The sequence below is a fragment of the Ambystoma mexicanum genome, chromosome 6q (genome assembly GCF_040938575.1).
Source record: "Ambystoma mexicanum isolate Mex_15411 chromosome 6q, UKY_AmexF1_1, whole genome shotgun sequence".
Taxonomy (NCBI): domain Eukaryota; kingdom Metazoa; phylum Chordata; class Amphibia; order Caudata; family Ambystomatidae; genus Ambystoma; species Ambystoma mexicanum.
Window position 1 is genome coordinate 1,067,013,590 of NC_090937.1, and position 27,312 is coordinate 1,067,040,901.

Sequence of the window (27,312 nt, forward strand, 5' to 3'; positions counted from 1 at the left end):
AAAAAAGTTTTATGGTCAGAAAATTTAATCTGTAAGGGATCTCTTTACAGCAGTGAACCAACTGTGTAAAGGACCAGATACAATGGATATCATTCCCTCTTAACCACTGGCAGAACATTTAGATCAACACTTTGTACAAAAATCTGATGAAAATCACGCAAGATCTAAACAAACTGGGTCATTATGAGTTGGGTGGTAAGGGATATCGGGCACCGGTAAGGAGACCGGTGCCGGTAATCCCTTACCGCACAATTCCAAGGTCCCTTAGCGGGAACCGTATGGGGGCTCAAATGGGAATGGGGAATGGCTGGTTGAATGGGGACTTACCGGGTCCTCCAGGGTCGGAATGACCCAGTAAGTCCCCATCCAACCAGACCGGACCCGGTATTGGAGGCAGCCATGGCACTAATAATGCCATGGCTACCTCCAATCTCGAAATGAGGCCCAAAGTAACCAGCTTGCCTGCACTAAGTTTGGAAAGGGGTGTACCCATGACCCAGGTCAAGCTCTTTTACCGTACTTGATCAGGGTGCTATAAAACAGCTCTCGTCAGCCAAAATCATGTTATCCCTTTGGATATAAAACCATCACAAATATCCAGCATCCTATCTCCATTTCTGCAGGATGATATTTGAAATCTATTCAATTCCTCTCTAATGAACAGTACTTTTCTTTCAACATGAAAATGCTCATTGTTAAACCCCTTCTCAAGAAGCCCTATGGATCAGTAGAACCTATCAAACTATATCCCAACTACCTTTTTTATCCACTCAATTAGGGCAAGGAGTAGTCCCACAAATCCAAGCATCTGTAAAACATTTTAGGTTATTGGATGCGGCTCAATATGGTTTCCAACTGTCAAATACAGACCCTATTACTACAGCCATGCTAGATTATGTATGAGCAAAGGTTAACAAGGGTAGTTAAGGAGCACTGAACCTATTAGACTTGTCAGCATTATTCAATATGGTTGAACACCAAATCCTCTTGTCCAGACTCGAAGAATATGGTTTTCGATGCTTAGCCCCTAAGTGGGTAAACTTATTTTAACAGGCCAGTCTCAACAAGTTTGCCTATGCTCTTTTGCCCCTCAACCATTTTGTATGACCAGTGGGGTACTTTGTTTCTATGCAATATCACCTATTTTGTTTAATCTTTCACTTCATTCTCTAATGGACACAATTCATCATTTAGGCTTAGTCTTTGTTAATTATGCAGATGACGCCCACATCATGGTAGATATGGGTCAGGCTGATTGTTCCTTGCCACTAAAGTTAGAGAATGTGCAATCTCAATTAAGGACTGGATTGATAGTAACTTTTATTTTTTTAACACATTTTACCATGATAGTAACTTTTTAATGATTATTCCAGACAAACCCCAGAATATGGTTGTATATAAGAACGCTAGTCATTTGAATCCATCCTATTGCCTGAATACATTTGTCCAATGCCCCCAACTGGGAAGTTAAAAAGATGGGCATTATTTTTGATCGTAAACTATCCCTTAAAAGCAGCAGATGTTTCCTTAGTAAGAAAATTAACCATTTTACACCCATTTCTTTCTTTTACCCAATGGTTAAGAACTCCCACATCGGCTCATGTCTGCACAACAACATATATTTAGGTCTGCTAAACTCTTTAATATCAAGACTGCAAAGGATTCAGAATGCAGTGGCCAAAACATGATAACATTACCACATCCTAACGATCTCTACACTAGCTCCCAATAAAAAAAGGTTATTTTAAAGAGCTATGTCTTGTTTCTTAAACATCTCCAACAGCCAAAAACTTCCCCATTTTTGACTGTCCTCAGACCCTATATACCCAACTGCTTGGTAAGATCAAGCAAGTAAACACCTATAATTGTCCCATTACCGACATACAGCCTTACCTACCAAGAGAAATGTGTAGACGCCATAAACATTATCGCAATATAACGTGACCACCTGCTCATACTAGGAGACTTTAACATCTGGCTTGAAGAGGAGGATACCATCTCTGCCAAATCACTGTCCTTCCACCTATCCACCAAGCACAATTGGTGAAGGGGTCAACCCATCCAGCTGTTCAGACATTGGATGCACCTTCTGCAAAAAAGCCTCACTACAATTGCACTCCCAATACACATTCTCTGGAGTGACCACGTTATGGTACCTTTTGTGATTCACGCTCCAATACGAGTATATGCTACCCACATGAATCGAACTTCAATGGAGAAAATAAACTAGAAATCCCTCAACAACATGCACCTCAACAGCAGATTGGAATCCACAAAACCACCAAACACTCTGCTGGACATAATACCACCAGAAAAATTAAGACACTCCAAACATGGATCACTGAAGTTCTAGATGTGCTTGCACCGAAGAAACTGTGCCCTCTCTCAGAGAAAATGTCTATCAAATCTTTTAACCCCACCTCAGATCCCAAAAGAAAACAAACAGGAAACTTGAACAAGCTTGGAGGACACATTAAACCAACAGGACAACATTGTATACCAATAAACAGATAAGGATCAATATAGCAGTAATCCTTAAAGCAAAGGAACTGCACTCTGCCGAACGCATCACAAAAGCAAGCAATGCACAAAAATATAATGAGATGAGAAACCGACATTTCTCATCTCCCCATTCCAGTAGAGAAACTCTGTGACAACCTTGCAAAGCACTTTAAAAATAAAGTCATAACCATCCTAGCAGTCATTAACACTATGCCCACCAACATAAGCAACAATGTCACCAATGACACAACCCCAGAGGCAACCACAATACTGAACTACTTCACACTGATCTCCACAAAAGTTCTCACTAAACTAGAGAAGGCAAGCAATAAAGCCAGCTGCCCAGTGTATTCTTGACCAACAGATGTCTACAAGAACATCCTCAGCAAAGAAGTTCCTGCAGAATTCCTACGGAACCTCACAAACCATTTGCTGGAAACAGGAACAGTACCTATGAGTTTCAAAGCTGCCTACATTAAACCTCTTCTTAAAGATCCCTCGGGAAGCACAGACACCAACTGCTGGTTTAGATCAAACATCCCTTACGAGGCCAAACCGCTAGATACCTACATACATTGGAATATCCTGACAAACACGGAAACCAACCACCTCCTGGACCAGGCACAAGTCAGCATTAGACCTATGAGAGGAACTGAATCAGCACTACATTCCATCTGGGAGCACCTAAAAATAAACTCAGACTATTATCACGTCTTCCCTGAAACTCTTAGACCCTTCGGTGGCTTTTGACACAGTCGACCATGCAACTCTCATTAAAAAGTCACAATAAGCAGGACTAAGCAAACATTGGATGAAATATTTTGTGACAGAAAGGTTGAAAACCACTTGACTACCTCCCATCAGTTCAGCATGATGCATACTCACTTTGATGTTCCACAACGTTCATCCCTCTAATAACTACTCTTCAATATTTACATGACTTCAATCATGGAATGTTTCAAGGGACATGGACTCATATGCAACAACTACAATGAACAACGAAGGCATAACACCTTGGCCGCCCACAAATTGTGCAGACACCCTGCACAAAGCCCATTAGCCTTGATCTCGAGCACTGAGAACAAGCTCAATAGCCTGCCCAAATCCTTAACATGCACTACCTCCAACAACCATGCTGAACTGGCCAAGACTTGCCAAGACTAGCTTTGGCTCATCCAGTCATTTTCCCCTCATCCCTAACTCGTTTGCCTCACCCCAGGAAGACAGTCCACCTTACACCCTCCTAGGAAGGACACCCCTACTATCCCCCAGCGGTCACCCACAACTCCTTATGATTCTTTATGACACCATTCATTATGCCTTCTGCAGACACCACACCCCAAGATCCCATACTTGTCACAATTTAGACTTGCTGGTGATCTCTGAATCCAGGCTTCATGATGCATCACGTCCCTCCCTCGCTCTGTCAATCCCTCCCGACAACACTATCTTTCAGAAAGACAGGGTAGACGCCAGGGGTATCAGCGTTGCCATTATAGACAAACATTCTCATTCACTTAGAGAAATTGATACCGCCTCCTCTCTCACTTGTGAGCTCTTGACCATAAAGCTCAACACCTCACACACTAATACGCTGATCATCCACTTAGTTTACCGAGCCCCAGGTCCCATCCTCACCTTCTAGGAGTGCAAACCAACCTCCAAAATACTGCTCAGGGGAGACTTTAACCTAGGTCTCTATGACCCCGAAGATGCAACCTCACAAGCCTTTGCTAACTCACTCACAGAACTGGACTGTGTACAGTGGATACTCCAGCCCACACACACCAAGGGTCAAATCCTGGACTGGTTGGCTGACCTGAAATGCAACTCCTTAGTCACTGGCAATCAGCCGTGCCCGTGGACTGACTGCAATATTATCTAATTTTCCCTACCTATCCCAAATCCCCACCTACAGCCCTCTCTCCTCTCTCGCCCTTAGTGACTTGCAGCTCATAAAGATCTGACTAAAGCTTGCATCCTGCCACTGCTGGATGAGATACTCTATGCCCCAACAGGCGTCACTGACCCCATCATTGTAGCAGATAGATTAAACACCATGCTCACCAGCGCTATCCATATGGTAGCCCTCCATTACCGATCTTGCATCACAACTACTGGTTCACCCTTGAACTCAAAACTCCAGTCCTCCTCAATTGCCAAGCTTAAGCCAAGAGGAACTACCACTCCACTGAGCCAAAGAAAGATAACTTCACATTGGCAGCCAAAGCTTTAATAAAGCTGTTATTCTGGAGAAAAGAATTGCTTACAAGTCCAGGATAGGGAAATCCAAATCCAACTCGAGATAGCTGTTAGGGACAATGCTCCAGAATGGCTAATTTCTCTTACCTACTGAGTCCCTCAGCAGCTTTGCTGGATTTCTAGGATTTATTTTTTTCACCTGGAAAGAGTGTGAGCCTTTTTTTCACACTCTTCCACGTGTTTTGCTGTGTGTTTAAAATGTTCTTGTGTTCATAGACTTTGGAGCCTCACCTGCTCCATAGGCATCATCTTTTTACTGTGTGTTACACAGCATCTTCAGTGCAGTGACACAGGGTTGTCTTTTTCAGACTTCCCAACTCCGACTCCATTTTCTGAGACTGATTACTGTCTCTCAGAACATGTAAAGTTGCCATTGGCTTTATTAGTCTCTTAAAACTCACAGACCCAGTACAAACTATCTTACATAGAGTTCTGGAAAGGGTTAATACTTAGCCCTTGTTGTCTGTTTCTCTTGGAACATTGTTCCGTTCCCATTTCATTAGGAATTGGCTGGTGGCAGGGGTAACTACCCTATTTTTCCTACCGTGATTATCTTAAATAGCCCAAGTATTGTTTAAGGCTATCTTGGTAGCCTTGAACTTAAACCCGCTGGACCATATACGTTTTTATACGGTTCCAGCTGGGTTTATTCGCCATTTCTTTTTGTAAAAGTCTTTCGTGTGTTTTACTCTATGCGCACAACCCAGGTTTGGTTCCTTAGGTCGCCGTCCTTTCGCGGGCTTTTGAACAGAAGCCCTTCTTAGGTGCCTGTATGTCTGAGGGGGACAGGATGTGAGGGAGGGGTTTAGGACTCTCTGCACACGGTCTCCTTGGAGACAACCCATGTTGTACTCTGATGTGATTGGCTGTGGTGACTGTCCTGGCGGGACAACCACCCTGCTGTGTGATTGACAGCCAGGCTGTGTGAATGGAGGAAATCTGCATAAAAGCAGGTCTCTGGGTCTGGAAAGGCAGAGTCGCCACTGGATCGAGAGAGCCGAGGAGAAGCTGACAGAAGAGGACCTCTACAATGACTGAACCTCCCGGTGAAGCCCTGCTGCAGGTCCGAATCTTCAAACTTCGACGACAGGGAAGATCTGCAAGGAATCTTCTCCCTTGAGCTGGTGAGAACAATCACTTCACCAAACTGCTCACCAGGCCTCCCTTCTTTGGTCGAATTTGCTGTACAGAGCTACAGTGAACCAGATAGCCAGGAAGAACGGATCCTGCTTGCGTTTTAAGGAGCGCACCTTTTGCTCTGCTGCTGGTTTCTTCCCTGGGCACTGCAGGACCCTCTAGTCTTCCTCCTTCTTGTCAGTCAGACAGTCGCTTCAGAAACGGTGAGCCTGCAGGACATGCCAGGAACATCTGCCTCAGCTACAGCATTCTTCTGCTTTAAAGGTACTGTGCTAACACGGTTGTTAGTTTCACAGTGAAAGTGTGTGAAATCTTTCGCCAATCTGAGGGCTTGTCCTTCTCCGTTCTTTAAAGTAACTTTTCATCCAAGCAACTTCGTTCTGAACTCTTGGCAAAGACTTAACCGCGAACTACGCTGAACTGTGCAAAGACTTTGGTCCATTGACTTTGGGCGAGGCCCCTTGATTTTGATTTCCTCACTGTAGTTCCTTTTTCTAGATTGCCCTGCTTACTCACTTGTTGGTGCTGCTCAATTTCTGTCTAACGTTGTCTTTCCCTCCCTTTTAAATTGCTGGAGTGCCATTTTGCTCACACTTCATTTTGAGTCTAACTTGTCTAGAATGTGTTGGGTACGGTGTAGTGTATTAGTATCATGAATTTTCTATTGCTTGATAATAGTGAAATGTTTAATAACTGATGTGTAAATAAATGTATATTCTTTTACTCAGAAACCTTGAGTCAGTGTTTGTTTGAATCATAGTAATTGCTGTCCTTTGTGTAACTATTGATACTGCTCACTTTACTCTTGAGATAGGTCTGGCTGCTCAGCCATCGCTCTGTACGGGGGTGAGTCCTGTCCTCGATATAGTTTAAGTGCAATAAATACTTGCAATCCTAATTCAATACCTTAACTGGAAGCCTAGTCAGACATTTAACAAATTTGTCACACTGGGCAAAGAACCATCCAACCACTGAGGGTTAACCACACCTGCCTTTTTTATTTGGCTGGAAGTGCAGAATGCATGTAATTAAAGTAAAACAAAAACAGTAATTTTGGTAATGTGCTCAAACGTTCAGTGAGAAAACATTATGAGAGGTGCATCCAATCAACTACAGCAGCAACATAATAGTTTCTGGGTACACTGTGTGATTTGGTACCTGCACAAAGGAGTCCTAACAGATATTACTTCATACTAGTCAAAACAACATGATTGCAACAACATTGGGTGTTATTAACAAAGCATAACCATTCCAACTGAAGTTTTAAATGCAACCTATTATACAAAGTCAACAAGAAATTCTGTGCCAAGAGATATGCACAGAAGGCACATGAAGTTCAAATGTTTTGTTCCACTAATTGTGGAGTAGCGACTTAAGGATGGAGTCAATCAGGGTCTGGTGTTTTGGAACAATGACCAAGGTACTGGTTGACGTCTGAATACAACTGAAGAAAGTTCAGGTGGTCCAGTTTCAAGTAGGGCCCAGTGGGGGGTCGGACGAACAGTAGAGGACCACTGACATTTCGGCTTGATAAGGTGTAGGCCTTCTTCATGGACCAAGTGTTGGTAAGTGTATCTATAATTAAAAACAAAGTGGTGCTCAGTGTTACTAATAAAGATGGAACTCCAAAAACATTGGAAACATAAGGTTAAACAAACCCTGCGAGACTGGGGTAACAGAGATCAGCTTGCGGCCGGTGGCCCTGTAATCAGACAACTAACCTTCAAGAAAATTCAGGTGTGAGAAGATTCTCGGGAATTTTTGAAATACAACTGCCAACCAAGTGTTGCAGTTTGTGCCTGCAGATCGTTCCACTCTTTTTATGATGGTGGCTTGGGTGGTCACTGGTGCCCTGTGTCCAAAGAGACAAGGAGATCAGGGTGGATAATGAGTTTCTGTCTCTATTGCAGGAGAAAAAGGGAATGTAACAGATAGCCAGTTTACATTACCTTGTTGTTCTCAGCAGGTGAGCTTGGAGCTGTATACCCTGCAGGGATATGTCCTAGTGTAGACATCCATAGAGTTATATTGGACTGGGTATGCAGTTCGGGAGCTGAAACAGATTAGAGAGAAAGGACCCGGCGGGTCTGGTTAAGCGCATGGTTCTGGGGCCTTACAGATACGTGAGTTTCAAAAGCGCTCAGCGAGTGGCTTTACCTGCATAAAAACCACTGTCCTGTGTGTGTGGATCAAGCAGAGAAGCCTCCGTAGTGGTGGAGGATTGAGCTGTGTCTGCGTGTTGAGGGCGCATGCATAGGGAAGAAGTATCCCAGTGTGGAGCGCATGCGCACCAAGTAGTTGGTTGATGTTGCCTATGACAAGCGAAGAGTTGCTGTGACGCGACCAGAGCAGCGTTGTGCCTTCGGTATCGGGGGTAAGCCGGCTGAAGGTGAAAGCCCCGCTGAAAAATAGAGTGGGCTGTACGAATTTTATATCATATCTGCAATGTTGTAGTGCTGAATGTAGCTCAAATGGCTTACTGTAGGCCGTAGGGTTCGGCTGATAATTACGCTGTACAGATCATCTGAGCTGTGCGGATTTAGAGGAGTTGTAGTACTGTTTACGGTCCAAAAAGCAACTGGTATGCCGTGGGGGTCAGCTGTTGTGGTGCAGGGAGGACCTGCAAGCTGGTAGGTGGCCTAATAGACTTGGACCTGGAGAGGACATTGATAATAGTTTGCAATGGCCTGTGTATATATCAGACTGTTAGGGAGAATTCTCATTCTATGGCTAATTTCCCTTACCTATAGAGTCCCCCAGCAGCTTTGCTGGACTTGAAGGGTTTGGTTCTTTTTACCTGCTAAAAGTGAGACTCTTTTTCCCACTCTTAGGCACTTTTGCTATGTGTGTTCTAGGCTATTTTTGTGTTTAATGCATATGGGATTTTCTCTCCCCCATAGGAACCATCTTTATTCACATGTGTTACACCGCACCCTCAGTGCAGTGACACAGGGGTGTCGTAGCGACCCCCAAACATAGACTCCATACCCTGGTATAGATTACTGTCTCCCAGGGCATGTAAAGTCCCCATTGACTTTACTAGTCAAATTTTATGAACTTAACCAGTACAACCCATTTTACTATGGAGGTACTTGAAAGGGTTAATAGTTTTTCCCTTAGGTTCATTTTCGAGGGGGTACGTAAAGTCCATCTCTCTAAAGTTTGTGGCTGGTGGCAGTGGTTACTACCATAAATATTCAACCACAAATATTTTCCTATGGGATTTTCCCATTGTTCAAGGCTACCACTTTTTCTGACAGCCTCTAACATACCGCTGGTTTATTTTATGATTAACTTTACCCCCGTAGGTTTTATTTGCCAGAACTTTAAAATAAATTCTTTCTCATGTCTTACTCAAACTCCTAGCCCAGGTCGGGGATCCTTTGTTCGTCTTTTTGGCGGGCTTCTGCCAAGAAGCCCTCCTTTCGGCACCACTGAGTCTGGGGTGGGTCCATGTGTGGGAGGTGGAGTAGGCCCCCTGGACAGGGTTGCCTCCGCAACCCATGTCGCACTCTATACTGATAGGCTGGAGGGTCTCCCGCCAAGATGACCACTCCACTGTGTGAGTGACAGCTAGGCTGTATGAATGGGGTTCTTTTTGCATAAAAGCAGGGTCCTGAGGACTGGAAGAGCAAGACATTGCCACTGGAACTACAGAACCAAAGGGGAGAGAAGCCACGGACATCTTCAGCACCTGCACCAACGGAGAAGCCCTGCTGCAGCATCTCACCACTTTTCTGCGATACAACGGGAAGAGATCTTCTTCACAAGAGCCTTCTTCCCTTGAGTTGGTGGGACCAACCAGTTCACCAATTGCTTCCTCGGACCTGCCTTTGTCGAATTGCCAGTGCCCAGCACTTGGAGGCCGGATAGCCAGGCAGCCATCCACCCGGATCACAATTCAATGGAGCGTACCTTTTTTTCGTTGGGCAGCACCGCGGCTGGTTTCATCCCTGGGTAGTGCAGTAACTCGAACCTTCCTCCACGACGAGAGCCTCTCTTCCTCTGCTGGATCCCCCGAACTGCAGGGACTACCAGGAACAACCGCCACCGCAGGAGCCACTTCTTCATTCAAAGGTACTTTGTTCTGCCAGACCTCCCTTTCTGCGCGGTAGCCCTAAAGGTGTTTTAAATCCTTTAGCTACTTGTTGGGTTGGCCGCCCTTTTGTCTAACTTCAGGGAAGTGTTGCTAGGGGGTGTCTGAAGATATTTCGGATTTCGGTTTAACTTGTACTTTCCCTCCCTTTCGCTAAATTGCTAGAGTGCCATTTGTAGTTGGTTTTCACTGTGCCGTTTTGCTCAGTTTTCACTCTGCCGCAAACTTGTCTACAATTGACTAGGGAGTTGTATATACTTTCCTTGACTAAACTTAACTTGCTTTATCAACTGTGATTTAGGTGTCGAGATGTGTAAAAAATAAATATATGTTCTCTTTTTGATACAAAGCTTTGGTCAATGTTTCCTTGTGCCATAGTACTGTGATACCTATTGTGTAAACCCTGAATACTGCTCATCTCCCTCTTGAGATAAGTCTCACTGCTTAGCCACAGCTACCAACAAAACTTTGTGGTACAGACTGATACCAAAGGGGATTTTTCTTGCTCATACCTGTAGTCTTAATCTTCTGTAGTGCTCCCTAAGGGAACTGCATAGGATTCTGCCTAACACAGACCACGGAGAGGGGTGATGGAGGCGGGATGGAGGAGGCCAGGGAAGGGCCCAGGGATATGTGGTGTCTGGTCCCCCTAGGAATTAACGCATATGGCAGCCAAGATTGCTGGGGGTCTCAGTGATATTGTTGGGGTGCTGCTTCAATGAGGCCTTTAGTGGTAGTTTGTAATTTAAAGATCCGCCAAGCCTCTTTAAAATTCAGTGCATTGGTGATGTTGGACGTTTCAAGTATTTTGTCGACTACCCACCATCTGAAAGTATCCGGGCCATGTTGAAACTCCATAAAATGTGGAGCAGCATGGGCTTCGCATCTAATCCTGGACCTGTGTTCACAAATTCTCTTAAGTACAGGACTAGAGGTTTGTCCGCCATACCTCAGACCGCAAGGGCAGGTCTTTAAGGTTTTTAGCTCTCCTAAGTGCCATCCTGGGTATGGGTTCTTCTGGTAGGCTGAGACGTACAATGGGCCATCATTTCTTAATCATCCCCTTAGGTTTAGAAGTATTGGCTCCGAAGATGGGCACGCATGCCATTATGTTGTCAGTGGCAGGATCACGTTGTTTAGGAGTAAGGAGGGTTTCCGTTGGGGTGTAGAGGGCTCTTTTCTGGATGTGTTTCAATAGTTTCTTAGGGTAGACCCTATTTGCTCATTTCTGCTGTAGTTCAGTAGCATGAATTTTGAATTCCTTGGTTTCCATGCAGTTCCTGCAGATTCTAAGGAATTGCCCATAGGGAAGGTTATCACATAGATTTTTAGGGTGATGGCACTTGCAATGCAGGATCGTATTCCTGTCAGTTTCTTTTTTATACATGGAACACTCCAGCCGGTTGTTTGAGACACTGAAGGCCCAGGAAATTTTTGTTAGTGTTGCTACTGTTGGTAAATTGAATTTCTTGTGTTCTGCCATTGATCCAATTGAAGAAGCTGTGCAGTTCTTGCTGCGGGCCCAGCCAGATGAAGATAATATCATCAATGTACCTGTACCAAAGTCTGATGTTCTCCTGGAATGGGTTTTCTGTGTTCAGTACAAAGATATTCTCATACTCTGCCATGTAGATTATTGCCATGCAGAAGGCAAAGGCTGCCCCCATAGCAGTGCCATAGGAATGTTGGTAAAATGTGTCATTGAAAGAGAAGTAATTATTGGTAAGGGCTAGCTCCAGAAGTTCAACTATGAAGTTGACAGGTACCATCCTTTGGGTCATATGTAGAGTGAGGTTGTGTCTGATACACTCTATAGCCTTGTCCTGCAGAATGCTGGTGTACAAGCTTTTGATATCCATGGTGACTAGTTGACTGTTAGTGGAATCAAAGGCTGGTGTTCAAAGATGGACATCGTTTTCATGGTGTCTTTGAATTATGATGGTGTGTTCTGGCATAAGGGTTTCAGAAGGTAATCAATGAATTTACATATTGGTTCCAGGATGGACCCACAGCCAGACACTATGGGTCTCCCTGGTGGTAGGTTACTGTTTTTATGCATTTTAGGCAAGGCATAAAATGCTGGGATTCTTTCCTAGGTGGTATTGAGAAATACCTCTTCTTTTTCCGAGATCAAGTCTCGGTCGAGTGCGTAGCTGGTAATTTCCTAGATTTTGGACTTGATGGCTGGGGTGGGATCTCTTTTCAATTTCTTGTAATTGTTCTCTTCGTTTAGTAGTGTCAATACCATTGTGTTGTATTGATCAGTATTCTGGACAACAATTCCTCCGCCTTTGTCGGCTGATTTGATCACAAGATTGTTATTGTCTGTGAGGGATTCCAAGGCTTTCCGTTCCCCTGTCATCAAGTTTTGTCTGTGGTTTTCTTGGGTGCCTTGTAATGTCTTGATTTCCTGCCTAATGCATTGCTCAAAAGTGAGGATGGATATTGTGACCTCGCTATCTCCTGGATTGAAGTCAGATTTGAGTCTAAGTCCTGAATCATCTGGCGTAAGTGGGCATTCTTTATCTTTAAAGTAAATTTTCCTCCTTATGGTGTGGACAAAATTTGAGCGTTCACCATCTGGTTGGTAGGGACGAATGATAAACCTTTATCTAGTAGGAAGGTTTCTTCAGTAGAAAGTGGGAAGCCTGATAGGTTGAAGATGGGAATTCTGTCTATCACCTCCAAATGCCTCTACGGCCCCACCTTGGTTGGTTCCATTGTGGGTAGTTGAAAAAAGGCATTTGAAATTGTTGGGGGGAGGCAGTAACCTCCTCTGGGACCCCCTTGGCCTAAAAAAGGCGTCATGGGTAGGGGTTGGAAGTGGCCTCTATTGGAGTTGTTGCCTCTGGTTTGCGATTGATCACCTGATGAGGAATCTGAGCAGGAGGTGTCCGAGAAAGAGACACCCTTGCATATAGTCCTGTTGGTTCCTCCTGGTCTTGCTCCCCTCTCTCTATCTTTGTTGTCTTTATAATCAGCAGATAGGTAAGGATAGACATGTTCCAGCTTAAAATGTGTAATATCTTTGGCTATCTTATTATGTTTTTTCTCCAGTGTTGTTTCTATGAAAGCTTCCAGTGTTTTGTCAATTTCTTTGAGTTTGTCCCTTGCGTTAGATAGAGTATCATCGTTGAGAAATTTTGCTTCTTCACTTTTCAGCTCAGTCAGCATTTTGGCATGTATCCTTTGTGCTGTAGTAATCGTAAGTGCCATTAGATCCCTGCTACATTTAGTAGAAATCTTGCTGAAGTCCACCATGTACTCCTTGTCCTCCAAGAACAGAGCAGGTTTCATTGCGTATTATTAGTCCTAGAGGTACCATGTTCACTCTTAGATATTCGCGCAGAAAGTGCCCATGGACCTCTGTTCCAAAACACCTCTTTTTTTAGGTTTAAGAGATTGTCGCTTGTAGTAGTTGAATCAAGGTGGAGTTGAGCTCCTTCCATTTTAAATAGAGTCGGTCCTTGAATGATGTTGTTAATTTGGTCTTCAGAGAAGCTAAGTGTGTGTTCCATGATAAAAGGTGAAAAGGGTAGTAACATCCGAGGCCACCATCCCTGTGGCATCTGCACAGCTTGTAACCAAACACGCAAATCGAAGTCTTTCCCCAGAGAGGGCAAAGAGTGGGAGTTGAGACAATTCACTAAATGCAAATCAGCCAATGTTGAATGCTCTTGAGGTCTGAGGTATGTAGGACAAACCTCTAGACCTGTACATAAGAATTTGTGAACACAGGTCCAGGATTAGATGCAAAGCCCATGCTGCACCACTCGTGTCACACTTTCTGGAGTTTCAACATGGCCCGGATACTTTCAGAGGGTGGGTGGTCCACAAAATACTTGAAACATCCAACATCACCAATGCACTGAATTCTAAAGAAGCATGGTGGATCTTTAAATTACAAACTACCACAAAAGGCCTCAATGAAGCAGCACCCCAACAATATCACTGAGACCACCAGCAATCTCGGCTGCCATACTCGTTCATTCCTAGGGAGACGAGACACCACATATCCATGGGCCCTTCCCTGGCATCCTCCATCCCGCCTCCATCACCCCTCTCTGTGGTCTGATATGTACACAGTCTATTGCTAACTATTATCCATGACCTATCCAGGTCCAAGTCTATTAGGCCACCTACCAGCTTGCAGGTCCTCCCTGCACCACAACAGCCGAACCCCACGGCATACCAGTTGTTTTTTGGACTGTAAACAGTACTACAACTCCTCTAAATCTGCACAGCTCAGATGATCTGTACAGCGTAATTATCAGCCGACCCTTACGGCCCACAGTAAGCCATTTGAGCTACATTCAGCACTACAACCGTACAGATATAATATAAAATGTGTACAGCCCACTATTTTTCAACGGGGCTTTCACCTTCGGCCCGCCTACCCCCGATACCGAAGGCACAACGCGGCTGCGGTCGCGTCACAGCAACGCTTCGGTTGTCATAGGAACCATCAACCAACTACTTGGTGCACATGTGCTCCACACTGGGATACTTCGATCCTCCACCACTACGGAGGCTTCCCTGCTTGATCTACACACAGAGGACAGCGGTTTTTATGCAGGTAAATCCACCCGCTGAGCGCTTTTGAAACTCACGTATCTGTAAGGTCCCATGCGCTTACCCAGACCCGCCGGGTCCTTTCTCTCTAATCTGTTTCAGCTCCCGAACTGCATACACAGCCCAATACAACTCTATGGATGTCTACACTAGGACATATCCCTGCAGGGAATATATCTCCAAGCTCACCTTGCTGAGAACAACAAGGTAAAGTAAACTGGCTGTCTGTTACATTCCCTTTTTCTCCTGCAATAGAGACACAAACTCATTATCCACCCTGATCTACTTGTCTCTTTGGACACAGGGCACCAGTGATCGCCCAAGCCACCATCATAAAAAGAGTGGAACGATCTGCAGGCACAAACTGCCACACTTGGTTGCCAGTTGTATTTTAAAAATTCCAGAGAATCTTCTCACACCTGAACTTTCTTGAAGGTTAGTCCTCTGATTACAGGGCCACCGGCCGCACGCTGAACGTTGTTACCCAGTATCACAGGGGTTTTTTAACCTTATGTTTCCCATGTTTTGGGAGTTATGATATGATATTTTATTTCCATCGGGCTCGTACACAAATGTTTCAGAGCGTGACAAGGCAAGGGAGGGGAACAGGGGAGAACACAACAGTGATCTTACTAGGCCCAGTAACATTGAGAATGCGCAAGTGCATGAGAAAGGCGGAGGAGAAAGTGCATGGAAGGGGAAGAAGTGGAAAGTGCAAAGCAGAGGAGAAAGAGATAAATAACAATAAATAAATAATAAAGGCAATAAACAGTTTTAGTGCAGCCAGCAATTTGCAAGTGCTATGTTTAAGGCAGCAGACAGGGTAGGTCTGCTAAGTGCAGGAAGAAAAAGGGGGTGCTGTATGGGTACAGATACAGACCCCAGTGCAAGGGGTGGCACGGAGGCAGTGCGGGAGTGTGGCAGGGTGAGCAGATACCTGGGCCCGGAGGACAGAGGGTGGCCAGGTGCACAGTGCCAAGAGAGAACAGATCAGCAGGGGAGAAGGGGAGCGAAGGCAGAAGAATAGAGGATGGTCTTGAGGTGCTTCCGGAACCGGAGATGGTTCTCCTCAAGTTTTAGAGTGGCAGGGAGGCTGTTCCAGAGGGAGGCCCCAGCCGAACACAAAGATCTACCCCAAGCTTGTTTCTTTGAAAAACGACTGATCCTGAAGGAGTTGGAGGTAGAGGTGCAAAGAGCTCGAGAGGGTAGGTATTTGCGGAGGGATAGCTGAAGGTATTTTGGACCCAGGCCCCAGAAAGCCTTGTGGACAATGCAGAGGGTTTTGAATTTAATCCTTGCATCCACTGGGAGCCAATGGAGAGATTTCAGGGTTGGAGAGATACGATGCCAGGGCTTGAGGCCAAGGACAAGTCTTGCAGTCCTGTTCTGGATTAGTTGCAGAGGGCGGAGAGTAGAGGCAGGTAGATTTAGAAAGAGGCTGTTACAATAGTCCAAGCTTGAGAGAACCAGATCTTGGGATACCATGCGCTTCTGGGGGAAGGAGAGGAAAGGCAGAGTACCTCTGAGGAGGTGCAGTCGGAAATTTGACTTTTTTAGAGATCTCAGAGATGTGGGCAGAGAAGGAAATGGTGGAGTCAAGGATGACCCTGAGGTTCTTAGCCTCGTAGGTGGGGGTAGGAGGAGGGCCAAGGGAGGCCGGCCAGAGAGTGTGGGGAAAGGATGGTGAAGGTGTGCTAATGAGGAGGATCTCTGTCTTGCTGGCGTTAAAACAAAGATCATTGGCGGCACACCAATCTTGAATTGCAGTTAGGCAATCCGAGATGAGAGAGGTAGAGGAGGTGTCATCAGCGTAGCACTGGAAATTTGAGCAGAAAGTGGCAACACAGTGGGCGAGAGTTGCCAGGTATTGGTTGAAAAGCCAGGGCGAGAGGTTAAACCCCTAGGGAACACCACAGGTAGAGATGAAGATAGATGAAAGGAAGGACCCAAGTTGGACCTGGGAGGGTCGATCTGAGAGGAAAGAGGTCAGCCCGGCCAGAGCCTGATCAGTGATACCCAGGTTTTCACAGAGATGGTTGAGCAGGATGGTATGGTTGACTGTGTCGAAGGCAGAAGAGAGATCGAGGAGGATGAGGACAGAGGGCATGTTAGAGTCAAGGTTGGAGAGCAGATGTTCACGGATGCTCAGGAGAGCAGTTTCCATGCTTCTGGCAGCTCTGAAGCCAGACTGGTGGTCATGGAGACAGCCAACAGAATTAGAATGAAGGTTAAGCTGAGAGATGGCCAACATTTCCAGGAGTTTGAAAAGAAAGGGAGTAATGGAAATTGGGTGATAGTTAGCTGGACAAGAAGGATCAGATGTGGGTTTCTTGAAAAGAGGATGCACATGGGAGTGCTTCAGAGGGGAGGGGAAGGATCCCGAGGCAAAGGAGTGGTTGCAAAAATCAGCAAAGGCCGGAGCGAGGGTGTCAGTGTGGTCCTTGATAGTTTTAGAGGAACAGGGATGAACCTGAACCTGTTTTGATGAGGCTTTCATAGATCGGACTTGTCTAGCGACCTTGTCACGAGAGAAAAGAGGAAAGGATGAGAAGGATGGTGGGGGATGGCTAAAGGAGGGTCAGCAAGCACAGATGGGGAGGGCAGAGGAGGGGTGCGGGTGTCGAGGGTGGACAGGATGTCCTGGGTTTTTGAAATGAAGTGAGAGGCAAGGGCATTGCAAAGACCCTAGGAGGCAACAGGCGGGGTAGAGACTGCAGCAGGATTGGCCAGCTCCTTGCAGATTTTAAAGAGTTCGGCCAAGTTGTTAGAAGCCGCAGAGACACAAGCTTGAATGTGGACTCTCTTCTTGGTGAGGACAGAGAGTCGGTATTGCCTTTGTAGCAGGCGACAGACCAATTTGTTAGAGGATGAACAGGAAGTCCTCCATTTCCTCTCAGCCACCCTACACTTACGTTCAGTGTAGCTAGGTAAGAGTCATACCAGGAATTGCACTTGGCTTTGGACTTCAAACGGATCCTCATGACAGGGGCAAGAGCATCAAGCATATCAGAAATTGAAGAGTAGAGCAGAGACAGGGCTGTGCCAGGATGTGAGACAGCCAAAGGTGGAGGGGGGAGAGAAAGTGGTGGCAAAAACCTCAACTGACACACGCTTCATGGGCCGGATGTCGGAGAAGGTAGGTGGCAGTGTTGGGGTAGGTTTGGCTTGGGGGGAAGAGAGGGAGAGATGAGAGGAGAGGAGTGAATGATTGCTCCAGGAGAGAGGAGTGGTCAGAGGGATGGAGAGCGGGAGGTCAAAGGAGATCAAGACATTGAGTGTGTGCCCTGCAGAGTGAGTCGGCCCAGAGGGGAGGATGGACAGGGAGATGGAGTCGCAGAGGTCACAGAAGAGTACAGAGGAGGAGCAAGGAGAGCCTAAATGTATATTGAGGTCACCAAGGAGGAGGATTTGAGTGGTAGAGGCCAGGAGGGAGGAGGAGAGGTCTGCCCACTCAGAGAGAAATGAGGTGATTTGACCAGGTGGCCAGTAGCTGGTAACCACAGTAAGAGAATGGGTAGGCAATAGAGAAAGCCTACAGACAAGGCATTCAAAAGAGGAGTAGGTCTGAGTGGGAATGATAGAGGCAGGAATCCACTCAGGAAAAATCAGGGCTACCCCCCAAACCCCCCACCGGACCATCTTTATTAGTAACTCTGAGCACCACTTTCTTTTTAATTGGAGATACACTTACCAAAACATCAGTGGTCCTCTACAGTTCATCCGACCCCCATTGGGCCCTGCTTGAACCTGGACCACCTGAACTTGCTTCAGTTGTATTCAGACGTCGATCAGTACCTTCGTCATTCTTCCAAAACACCAGGCCCTGATGGACCCCATCCTTAGGTCGCTACTCCACACTTAGTGGACCAAAACATTTGAACTTCATGTGCTTTCTGTGCATATCTCTTGCTACAGAATGACTTGTTCACTTTGTATAATAAGATGCATTTAAAACTTCAGTTGGAATGGTTATGCTTTGTTAATAACACCCAATGTTGTTGCAATCATGTTGTTTTGACTAGTATGAAGTAACATCTGTCAGGACTCATTCGTGCGGGTACCAAATCACACAATGTACCCAGAAACTATTATGTTGCTGCTGTTGTTAATTGGATGCACCTCTCATAATGTTTTCTCACTGAATGTTTCAGCACATTACCAAAATGACTGTTTTTGTTTTACTTTAATTACATGCATTCCGCACTTCCAGCCAAATAAAAAAGGCAGGTGTCATTAACCCTCAGTGGTTGGATGGTTCTTTGCCCAGTGAGACAAATTTGTTATATGTCTGACTAGGCTTCGAGTTAAGGTATTGAGTTAGCATTGCAAGTATTTATTGCACTTAAACTATATCGAGGACAGGACTCACCCCCCGTACAGAGTATTTCTTTAGCCCATTTTGTCCTGCCTGCCCCTGGGCTGTCCCTCCTCTTTCTATTGCTCAGCCATCGCTACCACTTTACTTTGTAGTACAGGCTTGTACCAAAGGAGAATTTGTACCGTCACTTGTAGTCCTAATTGTGTGTGGTGTTCCCAAAGGGTACTGTATATAATTCTGACTAACAAGAGCTCTTTTCTATCTGGCGTGAACATGAATCTCCTTTCCCCAAGCCAACCAACTGCACCTAAAACAGTGCTTGGTGTGATAACACCCATAAGGCCCTATTTTAAAAAAATCAACACCCTACAAAAGACGATTCTCAAAAGAAAATGCCCTATGGATCTTTTCAACCCATACTACAGAAGCGGTGATCCCCTCCCACCCCCAGCCTGACACACCTCTTTTCAGTTTCCAACCCATCTCGAACTTAAGGCCTTAAGGCCTTAAACCATCTTATTGCAAGAGTGACATCTGTCCAGCTACTGTCATTAAAGACTGGCACCCTTCATAACAGCCCTGATCAATGCCTCCTTTGCCTCCAACACAGTAGCCCCGAGTCTCAAAAACGCTTTGGTCCTCCCACTTCCCAAAAAGCTGACCTTGGACCCCAATATCCCTACTAATTACCGGCCCATCAATACAATCACCTTCTTGCTAAAAGTCCTAGCTAGGTCTGCTTATCTTCAGATCCAAACCTTTCTGGAATCTCACAATTTACTGGGATTACAGCAATCTGGCTTCTGGCCTGGCCACGGCACTGAAACAGCCCTACTGGATTTAAAGATTCAACTAGACGACATCAAGGATGCCGGCAAGTCAGCACTCCTCCTGCTACTTGACTTGTCTGCAACCTTTGATATGGTTGATCACCAAATCTTATGCCAACATCTGGCCTCAGCAGCTCACTTCACACTTGATGCCATAGCCTGGATTGCCTCTTCCCTTTACAAGAGAACTATGAGGATGATCTCTATCACCCACCCAATGATATTCTTGGCTTCAAAGAAGAAATAACTAGCATCCTGGCTTGAATGAACAAACCTAAATGCTCTACACTCATGTTGGGCGATCTCATCTGATGGTGGAGGGGAATAACTCAGACAGCAATGCCTTGTTGTTGAACAGAACCTTACACATGTTGATGCTGTTGTACACAATAAAGAACCTACCCATCTAGGAATATGCCTATCAGTTCCATGAACACTAAACCTTGTGTGTGGTCAGACCACCTCTTCGTCAACTTCCAGATACAATGTCTGAGAAATTGGCACAGAGAACTAATATACCTAAGAAAACTATTAGCAGGAAGCTGAATAAAGTACATGCGGATGACTTAGATAACTGCATGCTCAGACTTATGTATAATATTATCAACTCTGATCCACCACACATTCTGACTGCATGTAATGAGTTACTGGTTGAATTGTTGGACAGAGTGGCTCCCATGAAACTTAAGTTCATCAGGGATGGCCTGAACCACCCTAACTGGTTCATTACCGTCCTGTCCAAACTTAAACAATGTTAATGTTAATGTTAAAGGACATTTGTACTGCGCACTATCACCACCGGAGTGGTCCCCTGGCACTCTGGCGGCTCTGAAAGAGGAGGGGAGGTTGAGTTAGTGGGAGGAAGCAGGAAAAGTGCAAGAGAGCAGTGATGTGCTGTTGGTGGCCTCAGCCCGGTGGGTCCGTTGGCTGGGCCTGGGGTGTTTGCGGCCGGTAGTCGACGTGTACTGTTGTGCAAGACTATGTGTGTTTTTGATTTGTTGTTGCAATGCAGTGAAGTTGGTGCGGTGTGTTGTGCTGTAGGTTTTGGTTGTGTTTGGTTTGGAGTTTGAGAGGTGTATTCAGAAAGGGAAATGTTTAGTAGGGTTGGTTAGTTTGCGCGTCTATCCTGAATTGAGGCGCTCGGCTTGCGTAGGCTCCCCTAATGCGGCTCTGTCCTGATCTGGGTCCAACTAGTATACAAGGTTCCTTACTCCTCTGGCCCCCACCTCTAACATGCTCTCTCATAGCTCCCCTTATCCTCCCTTCATACTCCTGTGGCCAGTGCACCCACCAATGTCAACCTCTCAGGTAGTGTGGTGATTGCCAATATCTCGACAATTCCACACTACTGTGGTACCCGGCAGTAACCAAGGGGCAGGCGAAAGTGTTGGTGGGATTGTCAAAGAAGGAACAAGACAAACATATGACTAAACATACTTGGGCCAAGAACAAAACTGACGAAAACAGAATAATCTGGAAATCTTCTGAAAAAACATCCAAATTTGAAATATATGAAGCTAAAAATTACTTCTTCAAGGGGAAATTGAAAACTCCAATAATAAAACCAAAAAGCTCTTTGAAATGTTCAAAAAGCTGGACAGGCCACACATGCAGGCCAAGTCATTTGTTCCTACAAATGAAGACTATTAAAATCCAGCAGGCTTTTGTAGACAAAATCAAGTTGGCACATGGCAGGATTGCCACGTACTTCGTCCTACAGGTGTCTTATGATGTCCTCAAAACCCCCAGAATTGAAGCTCAACCTACATTCAGCTTCAACTCCATCTGTGTGCTCGAGATTGAACATTCTAAAACAAAATAAGCCCTGCCTCCTGTCTTCCTAGACGCAATTCCATCCAACTTATTCCGAGCAACATTAAATCTATTGCCCCATTTCTTGCACACTTTACGAATGACATTTTTGATCATAAAATGATCCCTGACACCGTATGAAATGTCATAGTTACCCCACTGCTGAAAAAACCCAGACAAGCTCCTTAAATTGCTAACAACTTGAGTACTATTACTAATGTTCCCCTTTTTATTAAAAACTGCGGACAAAACAGCCACTATACAGTTCCTTTAGTAATCTGGAATGCTCAAACATCTTACATCCTAGTCAGTCTGCATTCTGATCCAATCATGGTACTGAAAGTGCATTGTTGGAACTTCAAAACCAGGTGCTGGGTATTATAGACAGAAATAAGACTGGAATGCTGATGTTGCTCGATTTATCTGTAGCCTTTGATCTTCTCAACCACGAAAGGCTTCTGCGCACATTATCAGCCACGGGATATTGCTCGAAAGGGGGCCACCTACAGGATTGGTTCCTTCCTTACTAACAGGAAATCAAATAATCTTCTGGGGCGGCAACTTCTACTTCCACACTAATTACATGTGGAGTACCTCAGGGTGCATGCCTGTCACCGGCCCTCTTCATTGTCTAGATATGTCCTTTGTGTGACAAACTTGATGGAATAGGGGTGTAAGGGTATCTATAGCATTGTACTAAATATGATGGCATTTTATGGTGTTTTGTTGCAAAGGCAGTGGCATTTTATTTTTTGTTGTTGTTGCCAGCAGTAATATGGCACACACATATAGTTATTTTTGTGTTGCCAGTATAAGATGTGAATTTGTTGCTTGTGGCATGCAAGTTATAGAATTTATAACACAGCCAAGCCCAGCTTGAAACTGCAGAGAATAAAGTGCACCCATTTTTTTTTCTGTGATGCCTTATATATGAGACTACATTAATCATATAACTGACTAACTTAATTCTAACTCCCTAACATAATAATGTAGTCTCATGTGCAAAATGAGGTGAAAATACATATTTTGGTAGCACAGCTATAATTCGTTTTTAAATGTACACTGGCATTTGTTTTTCTTCTCTCTTTCTTTGTTAGTTTGCAGAAAGCAGAAAGTATGCGTAGCAGGAAATAAATTGAAATAATTGTTCAGAGAGCAAGGAGCTTCTTGTTAGAAAACTGAAGGGTGGTGTTGAAAACAGGCTTTTAACCTGATTGGAGGAAAGTGTCTGAAGTTATGCCACATCAATTTGGAAATGATCTGAGTTTTGCTAATGGCAAAAACGGAGGAGGAGAGTTAGTTTGGGCTGACTGGGCTGTGAAGACAGAAGTCCAAGGTGTCACAGTGCGCTGGCTAGAGAGTTTCTCGCTGCGCTTCCCAGACACACAAGATTACAGGAGCCGTTCTTGCTGCCTGGGTCTGTCTTTGTGAGGCGAGTGAAACAAGGTCGCGTGGGGGACTTCAAAGAAACACTTTTGGTAAGGAGATATGTACAAGAGAGGTCCCTGTGTAAGGTTGCATGGTTGACTGAGCTGTAGTGCAGTGTAGACAGGATAGGAAATCCCTGCATCTTTATTTTGTCATGTTCAGAATGTGGGAAAATGAACCCAGGTTTTAAAAGGCTTGTTTGTTCTGTATTCTCTTTCTTTTATTTTCCAGATGATGATGCAATGTATTCATGGTAAGAAATCATAAATGTGAATTGTATTTGTATATAATATAATGAGAATATATAAAAACAAATGGTTTAGTGTCATCTTTGCATCTATGAACTTATTTATACCTATAAAGTATACAGTACAGGGGAGGTTCATTTCTCTTCAGTAGTGCATTTGTCAATTTGTCGCTGCAGGTAAAATAGCAACCCTGAATAAGCTGATAATATTCAGTGATAAAGCAGGTTTGTGTGTGTGTGTGCCTTCCTTGCATGTTGTTTGGAAGGACTCTGATATAATATATATAGATCACTGGATGTAGATAAGCCAGTGATACCTGTGGATGCATAGATCGCTGGATGTAGATAAACCAGTGATACCGGCCACATACTATAGATGGCGCCCTATATAGAATTAGTGGGGTATAACTATGCATAGGTCCAAGGCTCACTGTAGACCACTGGAAGATATTATAATATAATGAAAAAAGCTATGCTCATCACTAGATACCCAATGTAAACGCAAGGCTAATTTACCATCAAATTACCGCCAACATTTTTACAGTAAGAAAATACCTCCAAACCCCAAATTTACCCCAATACACAAATTATCTACCAGGGGCCAAATTTACAAATCATGCTCACGACATTTAGCTGCTGATTGAACTAAGCAGTGATTACAATAAAGATGCTGAAAGCATCCAAAGCTTGTATAAAGTAGTAAAGGACTGGATGACAGCCAGGTTGTGTCTAAATAGTGCAAAAACAGAGCTTCTGATATTTAGGTCAATATAAGCAAGGCCAAAATTGACCCACAATTAACACACGTTTTTATATCAAGAACCATTGTATTGAGGTACAGGACAAAGTAAAAACATTGAGTGTCTTTTTTGACTCTGATCTTGATTCTGATGTTCAAGTAGATAATATAGTAAAAAAAAGTCTTTGTATCACCTGAGACAGGTGAGGCTAATGAAACCTTACGTAACCACAAACAAATGCAAAGTTTTCGTGAGGGACACCATTATGCCTAGATTGGATTACTGCAATGTGCTCTTATGTGATGCTAATAAGAACTGTGTTCATAAGCTTCAAATGCTACAGTCCGCATCATTAAGAGTATACACAAGAGAGAGCATATTACTACCTCGAGAAAAGAGCTCCACTGGCTGCTGGTGCCATCCAGGATCTGCTTTAAAATAAATGCTCTGACTCACAAGTGTTTGTTTGGATCCACCCCCTCTTATTTTAAAGAATGTCTTGCCCAACAAGACCTGGTAGACCTGCTAGATCTAGTAATACGTTCTTGCTTATATGCCCTAAAAATAGAATAGCAAGATGGAAGGGATGCTCTTTTCCTGCGCAAGGAGCGATTGGTGGCCAGCCTTCCAGTTGACCTGCAGAAGAAGAGGAACCTCCTTACGTCTTGTAAACGTTCGAAGACAACCCTGTTCAAGTAAATTGATCATTCTTCCTGATTCCTGTCTTGTTTTCTTGTTGTGACTTGTGTTGGCGAGCGCCCTGATGCCTGCGGTCGTTGGAGCATTATCAATAAAATAAAGATATAACTTTGTTAACTATTTTTCAAACATATGCATTATTTTTAATAATGAAAAATAATGTAAATAAGCATGCAAATCATATTTTAATAATAGTTTAAAGTGTGTTCAATGTCTAAAACAAAACCTGCTACATATGCTCAACTAGATACTATTACCTTGCAATTTTATTTTTATTGAGTTATATCTACATGGAGCTGTAGTAAGAGGAATGACACAGTGATTGAAATCAGGAATTTCAACAGATCAAAATAGAAAGGAAATCAAAAGGGATAATGGGACATAATTGTGATAGTTAATCCCACTGTTTCATATTTGTGGGAGCTCAATTTTTCTTATCCCTTGAAACGTCTCTGTTTCTATCTCTTTTACTTGGGGAGCCTAGAGGATGCTGCGTTTACCCACCGCAATCACATAAGAAATACATATCTCTAGATATCAAGACCACTTCCTACCACAGATGAAGATATACTAAACAGGATGCAATAAAAAAACATCATCCACAGTATATTTCTGCTTAGGACAGTGCTAAACTGGCATAGGCATGGCAAGTACAGCTTCATTTGCATACCATATTGTGGATGCAGCCAGACCGTCAATGAGAAAAGATTCAGAGAGATAGGAATGCCAGTGCATTAAAACTTCTGACAAAGATCTAAAGTCTGCAGATCCTAATTGTTAAAGGAAAACATTGACCCAACCAACTTCCGATACCAACTGGAGGATCTGTAGCAGATTGGCAAAGGGACTAACACACTGGGGATTTGATGTATACTCTGTCACGTCACCTTCTACTCAAATGAGCCAAGAAAGAGCTGCCAATCATCCAGTGGTTGAGCAGGGATAGTCTTCAAAAGTCTTCCTCTTGGAAGACTGTATTTTAACAAAAACGTGGTTGCATAATTTGTTTTTTTCAACAGCATTCACTTATACCATTTTTCAGTACTAAATCAGTCACACGAATAACATATTTCCCATTTTCATACTTAAACTTAGCGCCATCTGCTGCAACAAGAAATGCAATATTGCCTTTACGGTTTAATATTTGGCCCACTCGTGAGGTCAGAAGGAAAAAGATTGCTTCGGATGATAAATGGTGTTGTTTTTGTAAAGATGATACAGTTGTTGAGACATTGCAACATGTAATTATTGATTGCCCAGAACTTATAAATCTGAGGAGAATTCACTTTGCTAAACATCTTGCGTATTTGCACAGATTGACCCTAAACATCGATGGGTAGCATTGGCAGCTACCGAATGTATGAGCATTAGATTAGCTACTATTAACTTTCTGGCAGCCCTGAAAATGGAATGAATGGTAATCAATTTCCCGTGTGGATGCATTTTTAAATTGCTCCTTGAAGGTGTTTTAAGGTGATTTAAGAGTTTTTGTATTTTCAATTTTTTGATATGTTTATCTTAATGGTGATTATGTTGCAATTGAAATTGAAATTGTAAACTGTAATTGTGTATTCTTTTTATGTAAAACTTTTTATCTCATTGTTATTAGAATTGATTGATAAAATTGTAATAATTGAAAAAGTTGATTTATGTCAACTATATTCAATACAAATTTTTTTTTTTAAATCCCATTTTCTAACGTTTGTCCATTTTAATGGAGATTCGTTTTTTGAATTTTCTGAATGTTTTTTAATTGTATTAAAAAACATTTCATCAACTAATTTGCAGACATTTTGCCACCTGTTATTCACAGATATGTGTTTCATACATTGTCCATTTATGTCCCAGTCATATGCTTCAGGGTATACTTATGGAATTCCTAAACATTCATCCAATGCATGGCTAGTATCTGTTTTCCATTTAATACTTGCTTGGTAGCTATAAACACACAACTTTTTGGATTGTGTCAAATTTATTTCTCATGGCCTCTTCTCCAAAGATCCACCCAAAGAGACGAAGATATCACAACAGGTCTGAAACATTCTAATATGTTGGCTGTTAGGGGCAATGTATTGATTCCTGAAACTGAAAAGTGACAGGCACGTGGAACCCAAGCTGCATTTTTTCAATTGCACCTTTTAAGCTGGCCCTAACTTCTGTTCCAGGGCCTTGTAAGCAAACTCAAGGTTACACTTCTTACACCATGTTGCACCACAGATTCTAGTAACTCCCCCAAAAACTGGGAAGGGTCTAAAAGTAAGTTCCTCAAAATGTATGTGTGTGATTTATGAAGTGGAAACCTAGCTGGAAAGCAACCGGGGATGCAATCATGGTCTTCCAGGTAGGGTATGGGTTAGCATTGGTTGGTAGGATGGGTAGAGGGAGTAATGAAACATCTGTTTTTTTCTGCCAAATCTTGAATACTGCATGGTCCATTTATATATATGTTCTCTTTTCTGAAGTTAGATTTTGTTTTCCTGAGAGACCCAACTGAAAAATGAAATCTAAAAAGCAGGAGCTGCAAAGAAAGTGACCATCTCTGAGAAGACCACCAGAGATGCACAGTCTGTTATATAACCATCCCAACCTCTCAGGAAAACCCCATAGCGTCCTTGAGGATCCGGTAAACTCACGTGTACAGGTACGATTTGGATTAACACGACGTCTCA